This window comes from Aythya fuligula, chromosome 1, assembly GCF_009819795.1.
Source record: "Aythya fuligula isolate bAytFul2 chromosome 1, bAytFul2.pri, whole genome shotgun sequence".
NCBI lineage: Eukaryota > Metazoa > Chordata > Aves > Anseriformes > Anatidae > Aythya > Aythya fuligula.
This window is the reverse complement of record NC_045559.1, coordinates 174048881-174071263: the sequence shown is the minus strand read 5'-3', so window position 1 is coordinate 174071263 and position 22383 is coordinate 174048881.

Here is a 22383-nt window from a genome sequence, read left to right as displayed (position 1 = left end):
TTGGAGCAAATTGCTTTTTCTGTGAGAAAATGTGTGGTTGAATTTCAATGATAAAGAGACAGAAAGACAGATACATAGTGCAATATAATTTAATGCCAAGGTAGAATCTAACATTCATGTATATGTGTTTTTGTTTGTACCCTTTCAGGTCTTCCACTAAATTACCAATATTTTTAGCTACAGTCCAGAATGAGTGTCTCAGTCACATCATAAACTAACTAGTATCTAATCTTTTACTATTTGGAACTATTAATTAAAAAAAAAAAAAAACAACCTTTTTTTTTTTTTTAATACTGCATTGTTTGTGGTACTTGTTTCTTGAGTACCTGTTTCTTGAGAAATACCATAATACACTGCCCCAGAAAGTTTGTTTTCTCTATTAAGCTTGTTTTGCAAATTGTACCGATTTGTATTGTTGTACTTGCAATAAAGTTCCTATGAACACAAGTCATATCCCTTCCAAAATTTTCCGTGGAGTTCATTATTCTAGCACTGAACAAATTGCTCTCATCGGTGTCTGTTATCAACCCTGCTGTGTTTCATGGCACTCCTATGCATTGGCTAGGACTAAGATGCCATATTTTTTCAAAGTTGTGTGCTCAGTTTGTTAATGAGCTGTACTTTATATTGTGCCTTAAGCAGGTTGTAGACTTTCTCTTACCATTGGCCATCAGTGTTACTTTACCTGCTGGAATTCTTGCACTGAAATCTGATGTGGCATTTGGATCAGGGTGAGTGGAGAATTTGAGTGTTCCCAATGTATTTGTACAGGCAGAAATTCATATCTGTGTGCAAGTATGGCACAGCTTGCCACAAGGAGTGATATGCTTCTTTTGAGCAGTGTGAGTTAGCAGAGCAGAAATGTTCCCTGCATCTGTTGATGGAGAAGAAAGAGTAGAAGGAAGAAAGAGTAGAAGGAAGAGCAAACTCTGAGAGGTGATTTCCAATTTTTATTTTTTTGATGACCCACAGAGAAGAAAGGGTTGAGAAAATTTATTTTTAGGATCAATACCATGTCAAATATACATGCCTGATGAATTCAATAATGAAAAAATCCATGAGCTAATCTAATGTATTATTGTATGCTCATAGAAGCATATCCTCTGTATCCCCACAGTTATATTTCAATTATTCTTAGTTTTGAGATTGTTTTGATCTTCCACGACCCACTTCTGTGGAAGATGAGGCTAATAATCTGAATCCATCCATAGTAGATTCCATTTTGTTTTATTAAGAAAAAGATGGGAACATTTAAAAATATATATACATAATAAAAAAATTGAAAGTTGAAACTTTAGCTGTTGTCTGAGGTTATAGTTGGATACCACTGCTCTTTTTAAGGCGCTTTGAAACAGAATGACTGTTGTCAAGACCACCTTGCAAAGGGCAGTAATTCATTCAGCAAGAAGTTACTGGTAATGTTATTTTTCCCAGAATTTTTCACAATTCCTAACATTAGTATGACAGGTTTCAGAATAGGACCACAGCAATAAAACCAGTCATTTAATGTAATGTTAGAAATATTCAGACATTTCTGCTAATGACCAAGTAGAAAAATCAAAAAGTGAAACGAAGTGCTTGTAATGCCAATCGTTTTTTTTTTTTAAAAAGAGTCTGACATTGCTACCTGTTCCACAAAATGACAGTGAAGATGACATTTCATGAAGTGACTAAAAAAGAGGTAATTTTACTTTTTTTTTTTTCTTTTTTTTTTTTTTTTTTCCCCTGTATATACAGGCAAAGGACAACATATTTGTTCACATTTCCTCAGGAGGAAACATCTCAGAATATGCTGAAGAGGTGAAAAGGTTAACTTTCTCCATAGTAATTCAAGCACATGGATCATAATGTCAATGGTGAGAAGGAAATTAAGTCTTTCAGATGTCATTTGTGGTCCTGCATATAATAGGGATAAGTAGTTTTGTTAGAATCATTACCAAAGAACAGTTTCAATTAATAGAAATTAGGCAAAAGAGATGGAAATGGGCATAAGAAAATAACTGGAGAAAAAAAAAAAAAAAAAAAAGTCAATTGTTTATTGTAACAAAGTGAATGTTATGCAGCAGCTTTATTGGGTGGTAAGTTTATCAGACTCCAAAGCTCACAATAGATAACAATATTCCCAATTGTTTATCATGGGCCTTTGCTGTACTTTCTCCAATGTGTCTTTTTCTCTCTTGTAGTGGGGAACCTTAATTTGGACACATCTCTCCAGGTATGTCTCACCCATGCTGATATGATTGGAAGGACCACCTCCCACTACCTGTTAGCATCTTCTAAATGAAACCATGGAGGCTGTTAAGCCTTCAAGGGAACACTGCTGGCCCACAGTTAATTTATAGACCAGGACTGCCGTGCCCTTTTCCACCAATCTGCTTTCTAGCCATTCAGCTCCCAGACTGTGCTGGGGCATGAGGTTATTTTTCCTTAGGTGCCAGACTTGGTATTTTCCCTTGTTGAACTTCGCAGGATCCTTTTTGGGCCATTTCTCCAGCAGAGCCATTGAGGTTCCTCCGAATGACAACACACCCATCTGGTGCACCAGCCACTCCCCACTTTGCATCACCTGAAAACTTGCTAAAGGTGCATTTTGTACAAAAATCCAGGGCTCTAATGTCATACGGGGTTATACAGTTCTGGGCCCAATATTGACTCTTGAAATGCACTGTGAGTAACTGGCCTTCAGCTGGGCTTTGTGCCACTGATCGCTACCCTTTACACCCAGCAATTCTGCCAATTTCAGTCCATTTTGCTGCCCACTTAGCTACCCTATACTTCATCAATCCATCAAGGAAGGAGAGACAGTGCTAAAAGCCTTACTAATGTATATATCCTGCTCTCCCCACAGCTGCCAAACTAGATATTGCATCATAGAAGGATATCAGGATGGACAGACCTGTTTGAAAACCCACACAAGCTCTTTCCAACTGCCTTTTTGCTCTATACATGCCTGGAAATGACTTCACCTTCCAAGAGATTTAGGTGAGTCTGAAAACTTGCAGTTCTCCAGATCCTCCTCCTGGATTTTCCAGAAAACAGGAGTGACATTTGCTTTCTTGTTCCTCAGGAACCTCACCGCATTGCCATAGCCTTTCAAGGGCAGTCAAGAGTGGTCTTGCAAGGACATCAGCCAGCTCTCACTACTCATGGGTACATCACAATTTAAGTTCATTTACTGAGTTTCAAACTCAGAAAATCCTTGCAAACATAGCCAAATAAACTTGATAATTGTATCACAACAAAACATTAAATATATTATAACTGGGGTTGAAAAATCTTTCTTTCTCCTTTACTAGACAATATTCAGTCTGAACAATTTAAATCCAATTGCTCATTTGTATTGCAGAACAAAACCAGACCTCAAAACTGTTGTGGTTTCCTAGCAGAGAAGTGATTGAAATTCTATGGGCTTCAGAGAACTGGTATTTTTACAAAGTTTTTGTTTATTTATTTGTTTCTGAATATTAACTGAATTTCCCTCTTCTACATTACACCACCCAAAAGACTTCAGGTATCACACTGCAGCAGATAATTCTGAGACCACCTGTTTTGACCTCTGCTTGATTCCAAGGAGTTCAGCTCCAGACAGGTCAGTTTTATATGTGACCTGTTTGATTCCTGCCTGCTTGTGCATCCAACAGAAAAAAAAAATAAATGTTGTTTATTCAGCTACTGCAGTCAGGAAATTTATGGCTGAGGCCTAGCATATTGGGATCTGTGTGGCTGCTCTCACAATATGGTACTTTGCTACTTCCAGCTTTTCCTTGCTGAAGCACTGTTGTTGCCGTTGGCAACCACAGCCTGCTATTAACATGCAGCCATTATGTTGCAGAAGTATTGAACAGTAGATGAAAATACTATTCAGTGGTAATTTGTAAACAATACACACTGTGAGCATCATCAGGGAAGCTTCTCTAGAGGAAAAGGATTTAGAATCAAAAACTATTCTGGACTTTGTCTGGGTTAAATTGTCAGACTTAAAAATGCATATAGAAATAATATTTTCAATATCATAGATTATGTAGAATTTTCAGAAATTCAAAAAAAAAATCTCAAATATCCAGACTCCATTTTATCATTTAACTTTGGAATAACTAAACACCAACAAGATGATGTCAAGAAATTGATATGAAATGTTCTTTAATAATTCTCCTGGTACAGGTAGTCACATCATTTCTGAATGTCAACCCATCATTAAGGACTGCAAAAAAAATAATTCCCCTAAGAGATAAATTAACTAGAATGCCACAGAGTGTTGTTGGGATTTTTTAACTCATATTAAAGTCACTGAACAAAAACAGCCTCTGGGGCAGAAAAAGGTTGATAAATTTTGCAGTAATAATGTCTCAAACTGCCTTTCAATTTGGGGAAGCTAACTTTTAATCACTGGTAACAGACGGAAGTCTAGATCACCACACACTTGGAAGTCTTTTTTAACTAATCATGAGAATGATATGGATGGCTATGACTTGAGCCATCCAAATACTCCAATATTCCACATGCAAATACTCCAATACTCTAAATCTAGGTCAAAAGCTAAACATGTCAGCATTTCTCTCTGTTTCACAAACTGTTCTTAATACTGAGGAATAATGGAATACATTAGAAAAAAAAAAAAAAAAAGAATAATCTTAAGAAGCAAATCAGATTAAATTTAAGAGCATGAATTGATTTGAAAATTGGAAGTTCACTTATAAATTCTGAAATCTTCTGAAATCAGTTAGAAATTAAAAAACAAAACTCAAGCTACCCATGTCTCAGTACAGAGATGCTTAGCTAATGTTAAATGTCTACATTTTAGATGTTTGTATCAAAGATGATCATTCCAAGGTCTTTTTGCAGTCAACAAAAAGAAATAGGCACTTTCAGGAAGTGCGTGCTGAGTACAGTTTTAGGCTTCTATAGGATGAGACAAATTGTGCTTTAATTTGTAAAGGAAGAATAAAATTCTACTTTTTTTTTTTTTTTTTTTTTTAAAATGTATGTTTTTCCAGTTAGAAGAATGATACCCTGGTTGACTACAACATACCATAAGATGCAACAGAGAAAATGGCTAATGTAATCTCAGGATATATTGAATGAGGTAGTAGAAATAGAGCAATATGTTGAATTTATTACATGCGGAGATATCTGAATTTTTATCTGAAATATTCTGAACAGGGCTCTCATGACAAAGAAACTGATCTCAAACTGAAAAATGTGCCAAGTAGTACAAATCTCTAAGTACACATACAAAAAGGTTATTTAAGATAAATTACAGCATTAGCATATAGAATCATAACTTGATTCTTTTTAGGGTGGAGATGAGAAGAGTATTTCTAATAATCAGAAGATTGCAGTATAGAATAACTTCAAAAAAAAAAAAGACTTGTTGCATTGGAATAAGCTCTAATATAAAATTTCATCTGTTATGAAACAGATTATAGTATGTGTTTGTAGACAAAAAAGACACTTGACTTGATTGTCCAAGAGATCCAATCCTGTTAAGTTTTTGATATTGTATTCAGGAAACTATTGTATTGTGAAATATTTCAAAGACAACATTGTGTCTGCAGAGATAACATGAAAAAAATCATAGAATCATAGAAACAAAGAATATCCTGAGTTGGATGGGAAACACTTTTGCAAGTATTAGTGCCTCATACAGAAAAGATTTAAGTAGTGAAAGTGGTGTAAAATTAGCTGAAAATAGAAAAAAAAATATTAAATTTTGGCAGCCTTTAGATCTGAAAGAAAAGTGTCAGCGAAGTTTTATTATTCAGTCCCATCACTAATGAAAAAAATATGGTTATAGTTGTAGGGTCTTTTCATAACGAAAAACTAATTTTACGTGGACTGTTTATTTTTTTTATCCAAAATTAAAATGCTAGTTAGTAAATGTTGGTAATAAGCTGGATTTTCAATTCATATTGTAATACTATTTTATTTCATAATAAAACTTTATTACAAACATAAATTGCATGCGATAATTAATAGCATAAAGAGTTAGTATAACAGGCTGAGATTTATTTTACTGAAATCTTGCCATTTATGTGTAAGTTATATGATATGAGATTCTGTGTTACACTTTGGAGACCTAAACTTAGGCAGCAAATGAACCTAGCAGTATAGCGTTCAAGATCATAACACCTGTATTTAGGTGTTTATATGTAAATTTTTGTACATAAGCTAGTTGTCTAAGTTGCCATGGAGATCTATAGAGATTTAATCAGTGCAGTGAATAGATCCTAGAGAGCTATTAAGCCCAAAGACTTTAGGAGTGCCATTCCTAACCCACACAGAAGAGTAGGCCATTTAAGAAATCCTAGAGCATCTGACATGAGATGTGAAGCAGCAACTATGTGGGATAAGCTGAGGCATTTAAATAGCCTTAAATGCCTAGTGTGAGCATCTGTTGATTCCTTAGGGTAGTCAGTTAGTCACATAGATCCGCCTCTTGGGGGTGCCTGTCTTCATCAGTCATATGGAAGGGGTTTAGGTGATTTTAGGGAGGATTTAGGAGATTTCAAGTATGGTGTGGGATTGAATGGGATGGGAAAAGGAAGGCAAGGCAGGGCAAGGCAGGAGAAAGCAGTTCAGACAGTTGGGAATACTTCCCAGAATGTGGTGGAGAGATGTGAAAAAGAAGAATTAGGAAGGATTTTTCACTTTTTCAAGTGAAGCATTATGAGATATTCACTGAACTTATCAGACCAACAAGGTTTAAAACCAAAGGGCCTTCTGTTTGCAACACAGGCAGAAATTGTGAAATATGTTGGCACAGAAGGCTGAAGTAGCTAAAACTGGCTAACATTCAATGAAGGAAAATCACCTGAAAGTTTGTAAGTATATGGGGTAGATACAATCTCCAGCTGGATAAACTACGGTAACTAAGAGCATGGTGAAGTTTCACAATAAAAGAAAAGAAATGTAATAGAAGGTCATGAATTCTAGTACTTCCCCACTGCTTCTCTTCAAAGAAACTGTTAGTTGAATGCTACTCCAGCCTTTAATCCACTGACACATGGTACACCAGTCTTTTACCTGACCTCAAAGGCTGTTTTCCAGAACGAAGGTAGGCCTCCTTCAATACTTTGTTGAAAATATTCAGCCTTGTGACATGTTCACTCATTGGAAATACTCTGAGAAGACAATACAGTCCAATCTGTTATTTTGTCACCTTTTTTCCTTTCAGTCCACTCTCACAATTTACCTCACCTGTTTTTATTCCCTCTTTGTAGCTACAGCTGTTATACTTTCTATATATATTTTACTGTACCACTCACTCTCTGCATTTATGTGCACACACACACACACACATACAGGTATAAGTCCATGCTTTTGTCTTTTTTTTTTCTTCCATATAATTTCCTCTGTTTTTATAGCCATATCTTCTTTCCTGCTCAAAAAAAAAAAAAAAAAGCAGAAATCAAGCAAACAGCAGTACCATCAAGATGTGTGTAGAACGTAAGTAACCATGTAATTATTCTCACTCTATTATCACTGGTCTTTATTGTTCTCAATTATTGTGAGTTCTTTTACATTATAAGGCTGTAGACTCCTTGGGGAAAGGACCACACCATTTGTCTCTTTGAAATAACTTCACCACCACAGGCACTTTGCAAGTAACAAATAATAATAATAATAATAACCATTAATCAGGTAATGGGATCAGTAGAAAACACCAGTCATCAGCAATTAAAATCTTAGCAACAGTAGACAGGTTCCTACTTCAGAATTTAGAAAGTCTTTTCTTCTTGGTCCTTTCTAATTAAGAATTCAACATGTCCAATCTATAAAACACAGAACCTCTCAAAAGGCTTTTATTTATTTATTATTTTATATAATTTTCTCCTTCTGACTGAAAGGATGAGCAAAAGGTACAATCCTTACATTTAAGGGAACCATAGTTTAAAATATATAACTGTTTTGTGATCGTGTCAAATAACAAAGGTGATTAAAACTGAGGTAATTTTTCACTCAAGAGCGCTCTGAAATTTCTAGGTCTGAGAGTGTACATTATCAGAGGAGGTGAAGGAATTTGATTTCATTAGTTGCTATTGAAATCCAATGAGTCTTCAGCACCTAACTAGTATAATCAAGGATGGCTGAATCCAAGATGACACAGCATTTCCATGCAGCTGGTAGCAAGAGATACTTTTATACTGTGGCTTGTCTGCACTTTTGGAAACAGAAAAATGAAGGTGCTTTTGCTCTTTTTTTCTTCTTTTTCCCCTTGTCCTTTGTTCACAAAAGGAAAGCAACATTTTCAATAGTACTACCAAATGACCTGTTTGATATTAAGACTTTCTTTCTCCCTGACTAGTAATGGCTACGCATATAGTGCATTTTTGTTTATTATCCATTAATATTTTACTCTATTTATATCTATATCCAAAGCTTTCATCTAATTATTCTTTACAGCTTTAATTATAGCGAGACACCATATAATGTTGATGAAAAGCCTTTAATTTCAGTTCTAAGGCTTAGAATAGTTTCCAGAATAAATGGCAGAAAGATGTTCTCTTTATTACAAAAAAAAATAATAATAAATAAATAAATAAATAAATAAATAAATAAATAAATAGTGGCTTAATTGAAAATATTGATACAAACACACTTCAGGCAGAGATCGTTATGTAATTCTAGTGGATACAGCAGTTTAATCTTTGAATACTTTCCATTTTCCTTAAGATCCGTATTTTTACTCTACTGTTCTATCCTTCTTTCCTACATAATCAAACAGCTTGTTCTGCTTAGGCTTAGCTGTCTTTTTTCTTCCCCAGCTTTTATTGGTTCATATTTCTAATACTAAATAAATCAGAGAGTAAAACATTTGTATGCCCCTACCTTTTTTCATATACTTTCATTTCTACTAATTGGCCCTATGCTAAGGTCATCAATTTTCTAACCTGGTTTTATGCATATGTGTGTGAAAGACACATGTATGTAGCTTTTATACATTTATATATTAATAGATAAAAACTAAGTGGCATACATAGATAATTTCTGAAAAGTAATTTCTCTTGAATGCCAAGTTTCACAGTAAAAGGTAAAACAAGGGAGTGGGATGATGACAAGTAAAATTAATTTTAAATAATATTTATACACATAGCAATTCCCATACAAATAAAGATATCATATGCTCTAATCTTGCTCTTTTGGGGGGATTTTTCTTGTTTGCTAACTCATTTGTGAATGCAATTACTACCTCTATGGGACAGTAGCCATAATTTATTTATTCTACAAGGCACATAGCATACCTTTAATTGAAAATCCAACATGGATAGTTTCATTTCTGTGCTTCATATTTCATGTGCTGCCTTTTTTCTTCCAATAGCATGTAGCTTGGAACAAAAAGGTATTTTCTGTTTCTTTAGAAATTTGCCTACATAGCTTCCAGAAGATGTGGTAGCACACTTGTGACTGGGAATTTATAGAGTCACAGTCTGCACATGAGGATCCTGGAGGATCTCCACTTTGCTATCATGGGCTTGTGCCTTGCAACTTCATCGGTGTTATCCATAAGGCTAGCTGGATTATCATTCTTTCATTCTGTTCTCATGTCTTGTGATGAGTGAAATGACTGACATCCCCTCCACACACACATTCAATGTTACCGTAATTAGAATAATTTATCTCATCTATTCACCAGAAAATATGTGAAAAATTTTCCCTCTCACTGAAGTTAACATTTGGATTATGCCTAAGAAGTCATTCCTAAACTGAACTAGGTGCAGCTTTATGGAAAGAAGCAGGTAGGGAAGGGTTAAACAGCAGCATAGTTTTTTCACTGTTATTTGATAGAGATCAGATTTTCCGAAGAATCATAGAATATAGTGTTGTTTGTGTTGGAAGGGACCTTTAAACATCCAAAGAGTCCAACCCCTCTGTCGCAGGCAGGGACATCTTTTACATAATCAGGTTGCCTAAAGCCTGGGTAACCCAAATTTGGCAACTGGTGTTTATGGAAAAAAAAAAAAAAAAAAAAAAAGGAAGGAAGAACTAAATCCTCAGTTAATCCATTGCCTGCAGCGTAACCCTGAATTACTTTGTACTTCATGCTGTGGTGCTTGATATGTGCTGTTTTTCCTTCCTACCCCTGGATCCTAAGTAATTGCGATGACATATCCTGTGGAGAGTGTTGGTGCTCAGCTGCTAAGGAGACTGTATCTACCACATTGTCACTATGGTGCTGGGAGTGTGCTGTAACTCACCTGTGATCAAGGCACATCACAGTGTGGTATACACTTGCTCCTTTCTCCATTAACCCACAGATCAAGTAGCTAAGCCATTACCTTAATGAAAACAATGAATGCCTTTTTGCTGAATAAATTATGACTTTTTTGTTTTGTTTTTAATTTTTGTTTTATTATCCTGCTTCAATTTGATATAGTACAGGGCTTCAATAACATTTGATTTACAACACTGCAGCCATGAATTCTTGACAATCATATTGTCAAAATTAAGTGATGCTGTTGCAGGCACTGGTTTAACATACATTGCACTGCTATACTGTATGTTTTGGTTGTGACAGATTTTTATGTTATGCTACTAAATGATTATGTGTATATTGAGCAAGATCATTAAACCAGGTTATATAAGTATATATACTGATTATTATATTTCCCTATATAGCCTCACCGGCAGAGCCTCATGCTTTGCTATCTTTAACCATCTAGTGTTGAGTGGGAGTGTGGTGCAGGCTGTTTTCTTTTCACATGGGAGGAGACACTGATTTTAGCCACAGCCTCACCAGATAGAATCTGAACTGTCCAAATTCTTATTTCCTCCAGTAGTCTTTAAACAAAGACAGTGTACTGATTTTACGAATAGCAGTTACTTGACTGCATGTTGCCTTGCCTGGGCCATGATACCAAGGATCTTGCCCTCGGCCCTGCCTGTGGAAGGCAAGGTCACTTCTTTGTGAGGCTCTCTTTGGTCACACAGCTCCATCCATTAAGAAGCAGTGACAATGGGGACAAAAAGGTTGCTGAAGAAATGCCCATCAGATCATAAAGTGGCAGGAGTCTTGGTATTTGTCTCCTCTCCTAACTAGCAAATTAATGTGTTCCTGAAAATCTTTTGAACAAGTTGATTTCCACCTGCCTGGTTATGTACTGCAGTTTTATTATAAAAAAAAAAAAAAACAAAAAAAAACAACCAAAAAAAAAAAAAAAAAAAAAAAAAAACAACCAATAATGATTCCCTCTTTACTTCAAAAGAGACTTCAGCATTTTCTTTATGGATCCGGTCTCTGGACAGTGCCTCTGTAATTTTTTGTTCACTAGAGGAGCATTTGTTCTGTTAACCCTACCTTGGTTGCCCATAACTGCCTGACCCCAGCATGTGTTAATTACATGATGTATTTAGTCAAATACCAGGCAATGAGGTACCTTTCAGTGACTTCAGTACATTGTTCACTAAAAGAGTGGAATGTATATTTGAAATGGGAGAGAGTCAGAACTTAGATCAATTATTCTTTCCTTCTGCTTCTTGTTTCCTTCTGCTTCCGTTGCTGTCCTAAGATGGACCAAGATCCCTGATGTCCTGAAGTTCTTGTTTTAGCTCATCTGGTAGGTCTTCGAATATTAGCTACTGTAGGGTAACTTTAAAAATAACTTTACACTAATACAGACAGAAGCTTAGCAAGATGTGTTAAAAATGATAGAATATAAAAGGACAGATCGACTTTAGTTATGGTTAAGTAATCAGGACAGGTTTGAAAAGTCAGGAGTGAGAAATAAGCCAGACAGAGGTCAACAGACCTGCTCAGTTACATATCAGACATATTTTTTTTTCATAGAAAAACATGACTGAGCAATAGATGTTTGCCTTCCACAAATTAGAACAACTTCATATTAATATAACTAATTTTATATAGACTAAGACAATTTTATATTAACAAGATGATAATAATTGAGATGTTTACACCATGATGCTGTTCCCCTGTTGCAGAACTTGCATTTATGCCAAAGTTCCCATCTGTAGATGTCCTGAGAACAGCGTTGGAATGTAATCTTTGAATTTAGGGAAATTAGACAAGATTTCATCCCTAATAGGTTGGTCATGCTTTAATGCTTTTCATTATGAAATATGAAGATTTGAGTATAAACACCTGTGTTGTTTTTATTTTTTTTCTTATCAACTGTTGATGCAATAACATTTCATAAGCTGTTTGATATATCACACAGATTCATCTAGGTTGGAAGAGACCTCCAAGATCACTTAGTCCAACCTCTGACCTAACATTAACAAGTCCTCCACTAAACCGTATCACTAAGCTCTAAATGTAAACATCTTTTAAAGACCTCCAGGGATGGTGACTTAACCACTTCCCTGGGCAACCTATTCCAATGCCTAACAACCCTTTCAGTAAAGAAGTTCTTCTTAATATCCAACCTAAACCTCCCCTGGTGCAACTTTACCCCATTCCCCCTTGTACTGTCACCAGGCATGTGGGAGAATAGACCAACCCCCACATTGCTCATAACATTGGAACCCCACTCTATAGGTACCTAGAGACAGCGATAAGGTCGCCCCGATCCCCCTCTTCTCCAGGCTGAACAAACCCAGCTCCCTCAGCCGCTCTTCGTAAGACTTGTTCTCCAGACCCCTCACCAGCTTCAGACTCACTTGAGCACCTCGATGTCCTTCCTGTAGTGAGAAGCCCAAAACGGAACACAGTACTCTTGGTGTGGCCTCACCGGAGCAGGGGGACAATCACTTCCACAGACCTGCTGGCCACACTTTTTCTTATGCAAGCCAGGATTCTGTTGGCCTTCTTAGCCACCTGAGCTGACTCATATTCAGCCAACTATCAACCAATACTCCCAGGTCCTTCTCTGCCAGGCAGCTTTCTAACCACTTATCTCCCAGCCTGTAGCACTACTTGGGATAAAATAAGTTTGTTTGTTTGTTTTTTCTTTCTTTCTTTTTCTTTCTTTCTTTCTACAAGAAACATAAAGAGGAGGTCATATCCATGATGGACACACAAACAGTACAGCTCCTTGCAGCGGACTCAAAGCTGACTCAAGCACAGAGACTAGAGCCAGGAAAAAAAAAAAAAAAAAAAAAAAAAAAAAAAAACAGAAAAAAAAACCACCCTCAGGTCCACAAACGCCAACAGGACATGAATGCACAGCACCCCCAGCAGGTGTAATCACAGACTTATCCTTCACAGATCAAAAAGGGGACCCTGCTCAGTCTCTTAATAATACTCCACCTATATGGTGAAACCCCTTGCAGTGCACACTAAAGCTCTTTTTGAATCCTCTGGAGAGTTACACAAATGGCTTGATATATCTAGAGATTAAAATATAACCCTGAAACAGAAGTGTACCCCACCACATCCCAGAAACAATTTAGCTGGCAACCTCTGTTAAATATCGCTCTATTAAGGGAATTCAAAGCACTTAAAATCTAGAAAGCTACAAGGTCTACAGACTCTACAGCCAGCAAAACAGCACAGAAAAACTCCAAAGATGTAAGAAACTGTCCCTAACCCTGAAAAAGACTACACCTTACTTGCCTACTTCTGCAGTTTTCAGATACACACTGGCACACAGAACTTAGATGATACATTTCCTCTAAACCCTGCACCATCACTTTAACACCAATGTTGTAACTTTGATAGTATTTGACATACAGGTGAAGGCATAAGATCACATTCACAATAAGCCCTGTAATTCTGAAAAAATAATAATAATAATAAAAAAAAAATCATAAGAGACATAGAACCATAAAGTAAACACATGAAGTAACATCATCTTCCTATCCATAAACATGCTGTAAAAATTACTCACCTGAAGAAAAATTGCATGCAGTAAAGATACCTACTACTACATAGTTTGCTTTACCCTAAAAGATCCTACTAGTTGTTACCTCAAAGAGACATGCTTACCTCTCTCAACTTGGAAACGCATCAGCTCATACACTGACCCATCTAAAGAACCCTGCAACAGGCTGAAGGAAAAACAAAGCACTTACCAGTACTTACGCAGAGATGTGACATCTTGGCTTTGCTTGTGATTCATTTCTAATTTGGACTCACTTGTTCCTATGTTAGTCCTGCAGTATACTCCTTGCTGTCTTTACTATCTTTTAGAAAGCCTACAGTTGTTGCTAATCTTAATGTTGCTGCATAATGACCCTGTTCTGCAAATAACAAGTAATTTCTATTTTTCCTAATTAAAAAAATAATACATTTTTACTATAAATTCAGTTGCGAAGTTTTACCATTGACTTTTATATGACTGTGATGAAGCTCTCAGAAGGTTTTGCCAAAGAATTTTTTTTTTTTTAAACTCAGCTCAACACTTTTTCTTTCATCTGGGATATTTGTACATAGAGGTTAGTATTTATAGAGTTGGTTCAGGCAACAATTCATAGTGCATTGCATAATACTTGAGATCCAGTCACGCTTCTAACATTAAATTACTCTATTGTTAAACAAGAGAGAAAGAGAAACCAATCCCTTGCTCTGAAGAAAAATGGCATTGACTGACTAATGTCCTTGGTTCTTAAAATTAGACACTTTCACTCTGATTTGTCTTAGAGACATCTGTTTGGAGTGCTCCAAAACAGAGTCAGAGAAAGAGCTATATGCATGCTCTCTTTCTCATTTAGTATCATACTCATTTAGTATCATAAACATGACCTTGAAGACTCTCTATGCCACAGTAACCAAGAGGGAAGCATACTCCTGAGGAACACATCTTTGCTGCTCTGTATGCTGGCCCTCTCTGAAGGATCTCCTTCTGGACAAACTTCTAACACCTGTATTTGAAAAGAGACCTGCAGAAGACATATGCAAGTGCTGACAGTTTGCTTGGACCCAGGGCTTTCAGATCCCTTGGGACCACTCTGGCCTTTTGATCTGGTTTAACAGGAACAGCATCTAAGAGAGTCTCTTATCCCACCACTGAAATACTCAAGCCAATAAAATGATTGCTTAGTTCTTTATATATTAGAGGGGTCAAATTCTACTCACTATGTAGAACTCCATTACCGAAGGACCAACTTTCTCACAAAAAGAACAAACAAACAAACAAAAAAAAAAAAAAAAAAAAAAAAAAAAAAACAACCCAAAAAACAACATCAGAATGATGAATTCTGAAGGATCATACCCTTAGTTGGGGTGAAGGTGGAGTTCTTATGAGTTCTGAAGGATCATCTGAAGGACCTTAGATGGTGAAGGGCCTAGAGGGGAAGTCATACGAGGAGCAGCTGAGGTCACTGGGCCTGTTCAGCCTGGAGAAGAGGAGGCTGAGGGGGAACCTCATCACGGTCTACAACTTCCTGATGAGGGAATGGAGAGGCAGGTGACCTATTCTCTGTAAACACCAGTGATAGGACCCATGGAAATGGTGTTCACCTGAGGCAGGGAAGTTTAGGCTTGACATCAGGAAAAGGTTCTTTACCGAGAGGGTGGTTGCACAGTGGAACAGGTCGCCCAGTGAAGTAGTCACTTTGCCAAGCCTGTCTGAATTTAAAAAGAGATTGGACTGTGCACTTAGTCACATGGTCTAAACTTTTGGGTAGACCTGTGCAGTGCCAGGAGTTGGACTTGATGATCCCTTCCAACTCAGGATATTCTATGATTCTAATTATCTGTCTTATGAGACTTGATGTTTTTTGTATTTCTTTTCTAAATTTCCTTTTACTTAGGAGGCTACACTACCTTCTTCTTTTTTATCTTGATCTTCTTTAAACAGCCTCAGTTTACTTTTCCAATGTGCTTCAGTTTACTTCAAAGCATCTTCTGCATGTTTTAAATTTGTTTACATTCTTGTAAACACATAAGAGAGACATGAAGATTACTTATGAAATTACCTGAGTTTATTCATAAAAATTAATTTATATGATGATCAATATGTTATCTTGAATGTTTTACATTATGTTTACATTCAGTTCTCTGTATATTTTAACTTCTTTTCCGCTTTCTGGTTTTATGTTTATAATTCTTTGAAGATTAAATTTAGTCTTTTAAAATATTTTTTTCAAACTGTGATCTGCAAGATGGAAAATTTTCTTGAAAATAATGTGTTCATTCTTCTTGAAGTTAAATTTTGTTACATATGCTTAAACAAGTCTTGATTTTGCATAAGATTTTAACCTACCTGAAACAAATCTATCATTATGTTGAAACAAATGACATCTAGTGATTAAAACATTCAGATGTTCATAAATTATCATTCTCAATTGAAAAGCTCATACAAAAGCCTTCTGGGAAATCATCTTTAAAAGTTAAATAGTCTGTACTAGAGAAAATATATATCTTTTCAACATTTTGTGAACAATGTGAAAGTAACATAATATGCCTTGTGATAGGCATTCTCTTGTACAAAGGAGTTGGTTGCTGCTTTTTGTTTTGCAAATTTTTCTGCTAAGCTTTTTACTGTAAAGAGACAAAGGCAGAGGGCTACATTTTATTAAGTCTTAAAGTAATCACACAATGTAGCAGAAACATTGTTAAATATCCTTCTAAACTAACATTTTCAGTGGTCATGGTTCCTTCCCTAGTCAGGGAAATCAGAAAGCATATATACAGTAGTTTCTGAAATAAATGTTTGTACTAGGTCTGACTGGGATGAAGTTAACTTTCCCCACAGCAGCCCGTATAGTTCTGTGCTCTGCACCTGTAGCTAGAGCACTGTCAGTATCCCACCAAAGTTTTGGCTAGTACTGAACAGGGCTGTCGAGATTGTCTCTCCAACTTCCCCCTCTCCCCTACAAAGGCTGTAGGTGTGCAAGTGGTGGGGAGAGGACAAATCTGGCACAGATGACCTAAACTGACCAAAGGGATATTCCATACTGTATGATGACATGCTCGGCATTAAAAGCTGGGGAAAAGAAAGAGAACTGAGGAATTCTCATTATGACAGTGTTTGTCTTCCTGAAGAACGTTACGTGTACTAAGGCCCTGCTTCCCAAGAAGTGTCTCAACATCACTTGCTGACGGAAAATAAGTTTATTTTCTCCTTTTGCTCCCACATGGCCTTTGTTTTTTCTTTCATTGAATTGCTCCTATCTCAAAGCTGCAAGTTGTTTTTATTTTCTTAATTTATTCCATATAACATTCTTTCTGCTGCCCTCAACCCTGTCCTGATGAAGAGGGAAAGTGAGAGACCAACTGTGTGGTACTTAGCTGCCTATCAGTGTTAAACCACAACAGGTTTTAGTCAGTGTAAATAGTAACCATAGAAATCAAAGAGAGATGGATTTTTATTTTTTTTTTCACCAGCATCTAATGGATTTCCAATTTAAACATTATTTTATTCTCATATAAATTGCCCAACATATTAAGTACATTTTTATCATAAAATCAATATGATATTCTAAAAATTGCATTTTATTAGTCTACAGACAAAGTTACTTGAATGTTTTAGCACCATTTAACAATCAGCCATTTAGCACTTTAATTTGAAATCGATCATTAAAGATTCATTTTGTCTCACTACAACTATTTGTAAACATTATCCTCACTTTTCTTGCATCTTCATTAGTATCCTGTCATCTTCACATTAGCCTGTAACCTATTAGAGTCACTCTAAGGCATCAGCAACAGACCTTTCATTACACTCCCACTGATAAAGTGAACCATCAGATAACAACTAAGGCAACTGATCACACTAAAATGAATCATTGATTAAAAATTACATGGAATGAAAAGACCCAAATACTGCAGACTATTTCTTTCCCTTCCCTGCAAGTAGGAGTAAATGGCTGGTACTCAAACATGTAATTGAGAGAAGTTATCATTTGAGATAGTAATTAGTAAATCTATCAGTAACACTTGTTAGTAAATAGATTCAGGTAAATGTTGCAAATCATTTTCTGCTAACATCCCTTTCAGATTGTTAGACATGTATGGTCTGGTTGAAGCAAGAATATATTTTTGTTTGGCTTGTACAGTGTCTAGTATAAGGAAGCTCCAGCAGCTACCATGGGTCACGCCGGTTGTCCCATGAGAAAGAGGTCTGACGAATACTGGTTTCCCGAGGATATGGATGTCCAGCTTCCTTAAAGATTGTACTCAACTATGTCAAGTCTTTTCCTCTGAAGGAAAATTTATTACAATCTCCCCAGTCTTCCTTAGAAGCACCAAACCCACAATACTTTCCTCTCCATCTCATATCTCTGGCATGTGTTAAAATAACCTCATCTCTTTTCACTCATCAGCTCTCAAACAATATCCTTAGTTTCTTTTTGTGTCTGCTGCTAGCTGAGCAAATGAAAGCACACTCTACATCTGCTTAAGAGATACATCTGTTTTGTCTGGCTACCAAACAGCACATCTGGTCAATCCCTATCTGTCCCTTAGGGAAGACAGTAACAGATTTTCTATTCCTTGCTTGTTTCCTGATTTTTCTCAAAATTCATAGAAACTTAATCTCCTTCTGATATCTACTCTTCTGAAATTTTCTTGGAACTGGCCAATAACATCAAAAGTCTTTTCAACTGAGAGGGGACAGAAAGAGAAATTTTACTAATTTCCTCAAGAAAATGACTTCATAATAAGTATTTCTAATTTACCCATTCACTGGCCTTGTAGTTTACATAAAACATTTATTTTCTGGGTAACAAAATGTAAGGAATTATGTGTTGGTCCCCTGGAGATTAAGTTAGGCTATCTCCTAAACAGGTCAGAAGGAAACAAGTTTTCACTCAGAAAGACATAATACAGGATAACGCATGAATTTTCTCCTTCCATCAGATGATGTTAACTTTTTCTGTCCTCGTTATGTCTCTTTAAAAACAAAACAAAGAAAAAAAAAATAAACTGACAAAAAAAAAATGTTGATTAACTAAAAAACAAATCTCTTAAATTCATCAGGTCTGATCAAACCAGAGTTATCACAGCCCAGAGAAGACTTATTTTGAAAATGATTATAGCCTTACTAAGATGGCTACAAAACATTTTGTAATGGTTAAATAGCTGGAGGGAAATCCTGAGTTTTTAGAAGTTAATGAGAGCTTTTCCACAGACTTCAGTAGGGTCAAAATTTTATACCTAGCATGCTGTGATCTTTGTTTATCACACTCTATAACGATTCCAAAGTGATCTGCCTCCTTTTCTCTTTTTGTCATCTCTCATTTCTTAAATTTTGGTCTGATTAAAGAACTATTATAGAGATGGTTCATGTCCAGAACATTTTGCATTGTTCCCTGATTTCAGGGATTATATACAGCTGGCATACCAATACGTATGAAGATTTATTTATTTATTTTTTTCTCTTCTAAATACCTCTTTATTCAATGTGATTGTTTATTTAATATTTGAAAAGATGCACTTATGAAGAGACTTGAAAGATGTCATTTGTTTTTTCTATACTAAAGATAATGATCTCCTGAACAGAGAGATTTTACTTTTACTGAAATGAGACCATAACTGATGAAAGTAAAGGAAGAACAAAGTGTGGTTGCTGATTACTTTATGGCTTATACCTTTCTCACATATTTCTTATGTTGTTCTCTTCCATGTGGAAATCCAATGGATTCATAGCTCACTGTGACTATTTCATAATTTAAACTAATGGACAAAGACTGGGCTGTAACCTATGAACCACAGCCTCGCATGGACAGTGTAATGTTATGGACAGCTGTAATAAACGGCTCAGTCTTCAAAATAGGACTATAATCAAAGTTTACAATTTATTAAAGGAATAGAGATAAGCAAACAGCGCTGGGTGCGCCGGGAGTCTCTACTCCACCAAGACACAAACCAGTTACATCAAGCAGCTGATTTTTATGCTCCTAGGCTAATACATATTCATTACTACTTCTAAAAAAAACAGGGTTATTATAATTAGTTTCCGGAATCCAAACCCTCCTACTAGAGCATGTGTATCAGTCTCTGGGGGTCTCTGGGGGTCTCTTGTGCTGAAGGCTCATAGTCTTCCTCCCTCTTGTCCTTCTCCTTTGTCCAACTTGGCTGTATGTCAGAGACTTGTGCAATGTCCCCTGCAAGCTTTGTCTTTTAGTTGTTCTTCAGCTCTCCCTGTCTCCTTAATCTCCTGGCCAGATATCAGAGACTTGCATAGTGTCCCATGCAATAGTCATAATAGTTAGCTGTTATTCTGAACCCCCCCAGGTATCAGAGACTTCAAGGAAAAGCCTACAAATACATTTCCCTTCAAGCTCTCTGTTGACAGGAATTGCTAAAACATTCCTTTGCAATATACAAGAATTATATACATTAACCACTCTGTTTTTCTTAGACTTGTGCTTATACAAGGGTAAGTAAAACAGAAGGTCACATTCATCATACCATGCAGCCCTAGCATTGTTGCATACTGACACGAATCAGATGAACATATCCCACACAGCTAAATCTCTTCACATGCAACACATAAACCCATGATACATGTTTTGTCTTTTTTTCCTTTTTAGATAAATATTGATAATAGTGGATAATATTTGTTAGAACGGACTGCTTTGAAATAAGCAACCCTATCAAATCATGTCGTTTGGTGCATGTGCTTTTGTCTCACACAGTACTAAGGGCTGTGATAAGGGCAGACTGTTGTTCCCAGTTACAGAATAGCACTGGTACTTCCATTTCTCTGCCAATTGGAGCTGGGCCAGTAAGTTAAAAAGCAGTCTAATAAGTAGATACTGGAATATATATTATGCACAGCAATAATGAGACACTGACATGGGTAAGAACTAGGATTTGCCTTCCACTACTTGCTACAGAGACCTTCTACTTTCTAGTTGGGGGTAGGGGGCACAGGAATGAAAACTTCCTGTTTCTTCCATAGAATACGCTTGTTCTTGTCCTTTCTTGGTCTCAAATAATGGGGGATAGGGGTTGGGGAGGCTGTGGGGGGAAGGAACCTTCTTGTTCACTTTTACATGGAATCAAGTGGCTTATACACAGTACAATATTGGGTAAAAGGGATAAAATTTACTTTGGGTTTGCATGTCATAATTACTTAAAGGTATAGTTTAACATGGATACTGAAAAAAAAATCTATAACTTCCAACTGCAGATATCTTTTGCTTTTCTTTGTCATGTTAACCAGTAAAGAAAAACACTGAGATGTTGACTGCTTTCTTTACATACATCTGCAGTGCCATCTTCTAAGTGTTGCTATATTTCAATTCACTTTTTCAACATCCATATTGCTGAAACCTCATGAGTTAGACCATTACCCCTCACCTCTGATTCCCAGTTTACAGTAGGAAATACTGACTTGATCTTCCACTGAATTCTTTGAGGTGGAGTTGCACTTTGGTTTCAGATTGCTTTTTGTTGTTTTGTTGTTTTGCAAGGGTTGCGCAGTATTTTTGTTAAGTGACATTTAAACACTAACAACAGTGATGAAATCTTACCAAGCTAGCCATATTCCCTTTGGAGAGTTGCAGAAGAAAAAAAAAAATCACTCAAAGAAAGGTCTCATTGTTAATAATACACACTACACCTGCAATGCTGCAATGACTCGATGACTGTCTACAACTAACCCATTTGTGTCCTCCACTTCTTCCTTTCTTTAGCTGTAATAAATGTTGTGTCTAATATATTCATGGTCTGAACTTTTGGGTAGACCTGTGCGGTGTCAAGAGTTGGACTTGATGATCCTTAAGGGTCCCTTCCAACTCAGGATATTCTATGATGATTCTATGATTCTATATTTTTGTGACAGTTCCTTCTTTTGCAAGTGACTTAAAAAAACAAACAACAAACAAACAAACAAACAAGAAAACAAAACAAAAAAAAACCATGATCAAGAACCTCGCTACCTCACTCACTCAACTTTCATCCAAAGCAAACTTAATAATGTTGGACAATCTATATGTCCAACAGGGCCAGAGAAACCTTATCTGAAAATGTGCATCAACTCAGCAATGAGAATTAGAGCATTGATAGCTTGATCCAATTGTTCTTAAACAAAATAAAAATAGAAGGTATCTAATGCTATTAGAATATTTTGATGAATAACTTCACATTTTATTTGAGTTCAGATGTGCATTACTTTCCTACACTATCATTATACAATATTGTTAGAATATTCATTACTGTGTTCACCTCCCTTCATTCACCCTGTGATGCAAATTGTCATATTGTTCTGCACAATGGGGTAAGAGAAGTTTGAGCACTGTGATCCTACAAATCCTCACATGGTACTGAGTCTCTTAAACTGCCTTATTTTCTGACTCCTGCTGAATATCTTCTGTATTTCAACCTTATCAAGTCTACTTTTCATTGGCAGCCACTGGTCTCTTGTCAATGAACAGTACTTTAATAAGAACATCATTCTACATATTTATATTTCAGTGTTCTAGACTTTCTTTTTCTCAGACAAGACAAAGGCAGTAACAGAGGGATTAACAACTAGGTAATGTTTCCTTTTATTCTTGTTATACACCCACTGAAACTTTCAAAGAAGTCTTTAATAT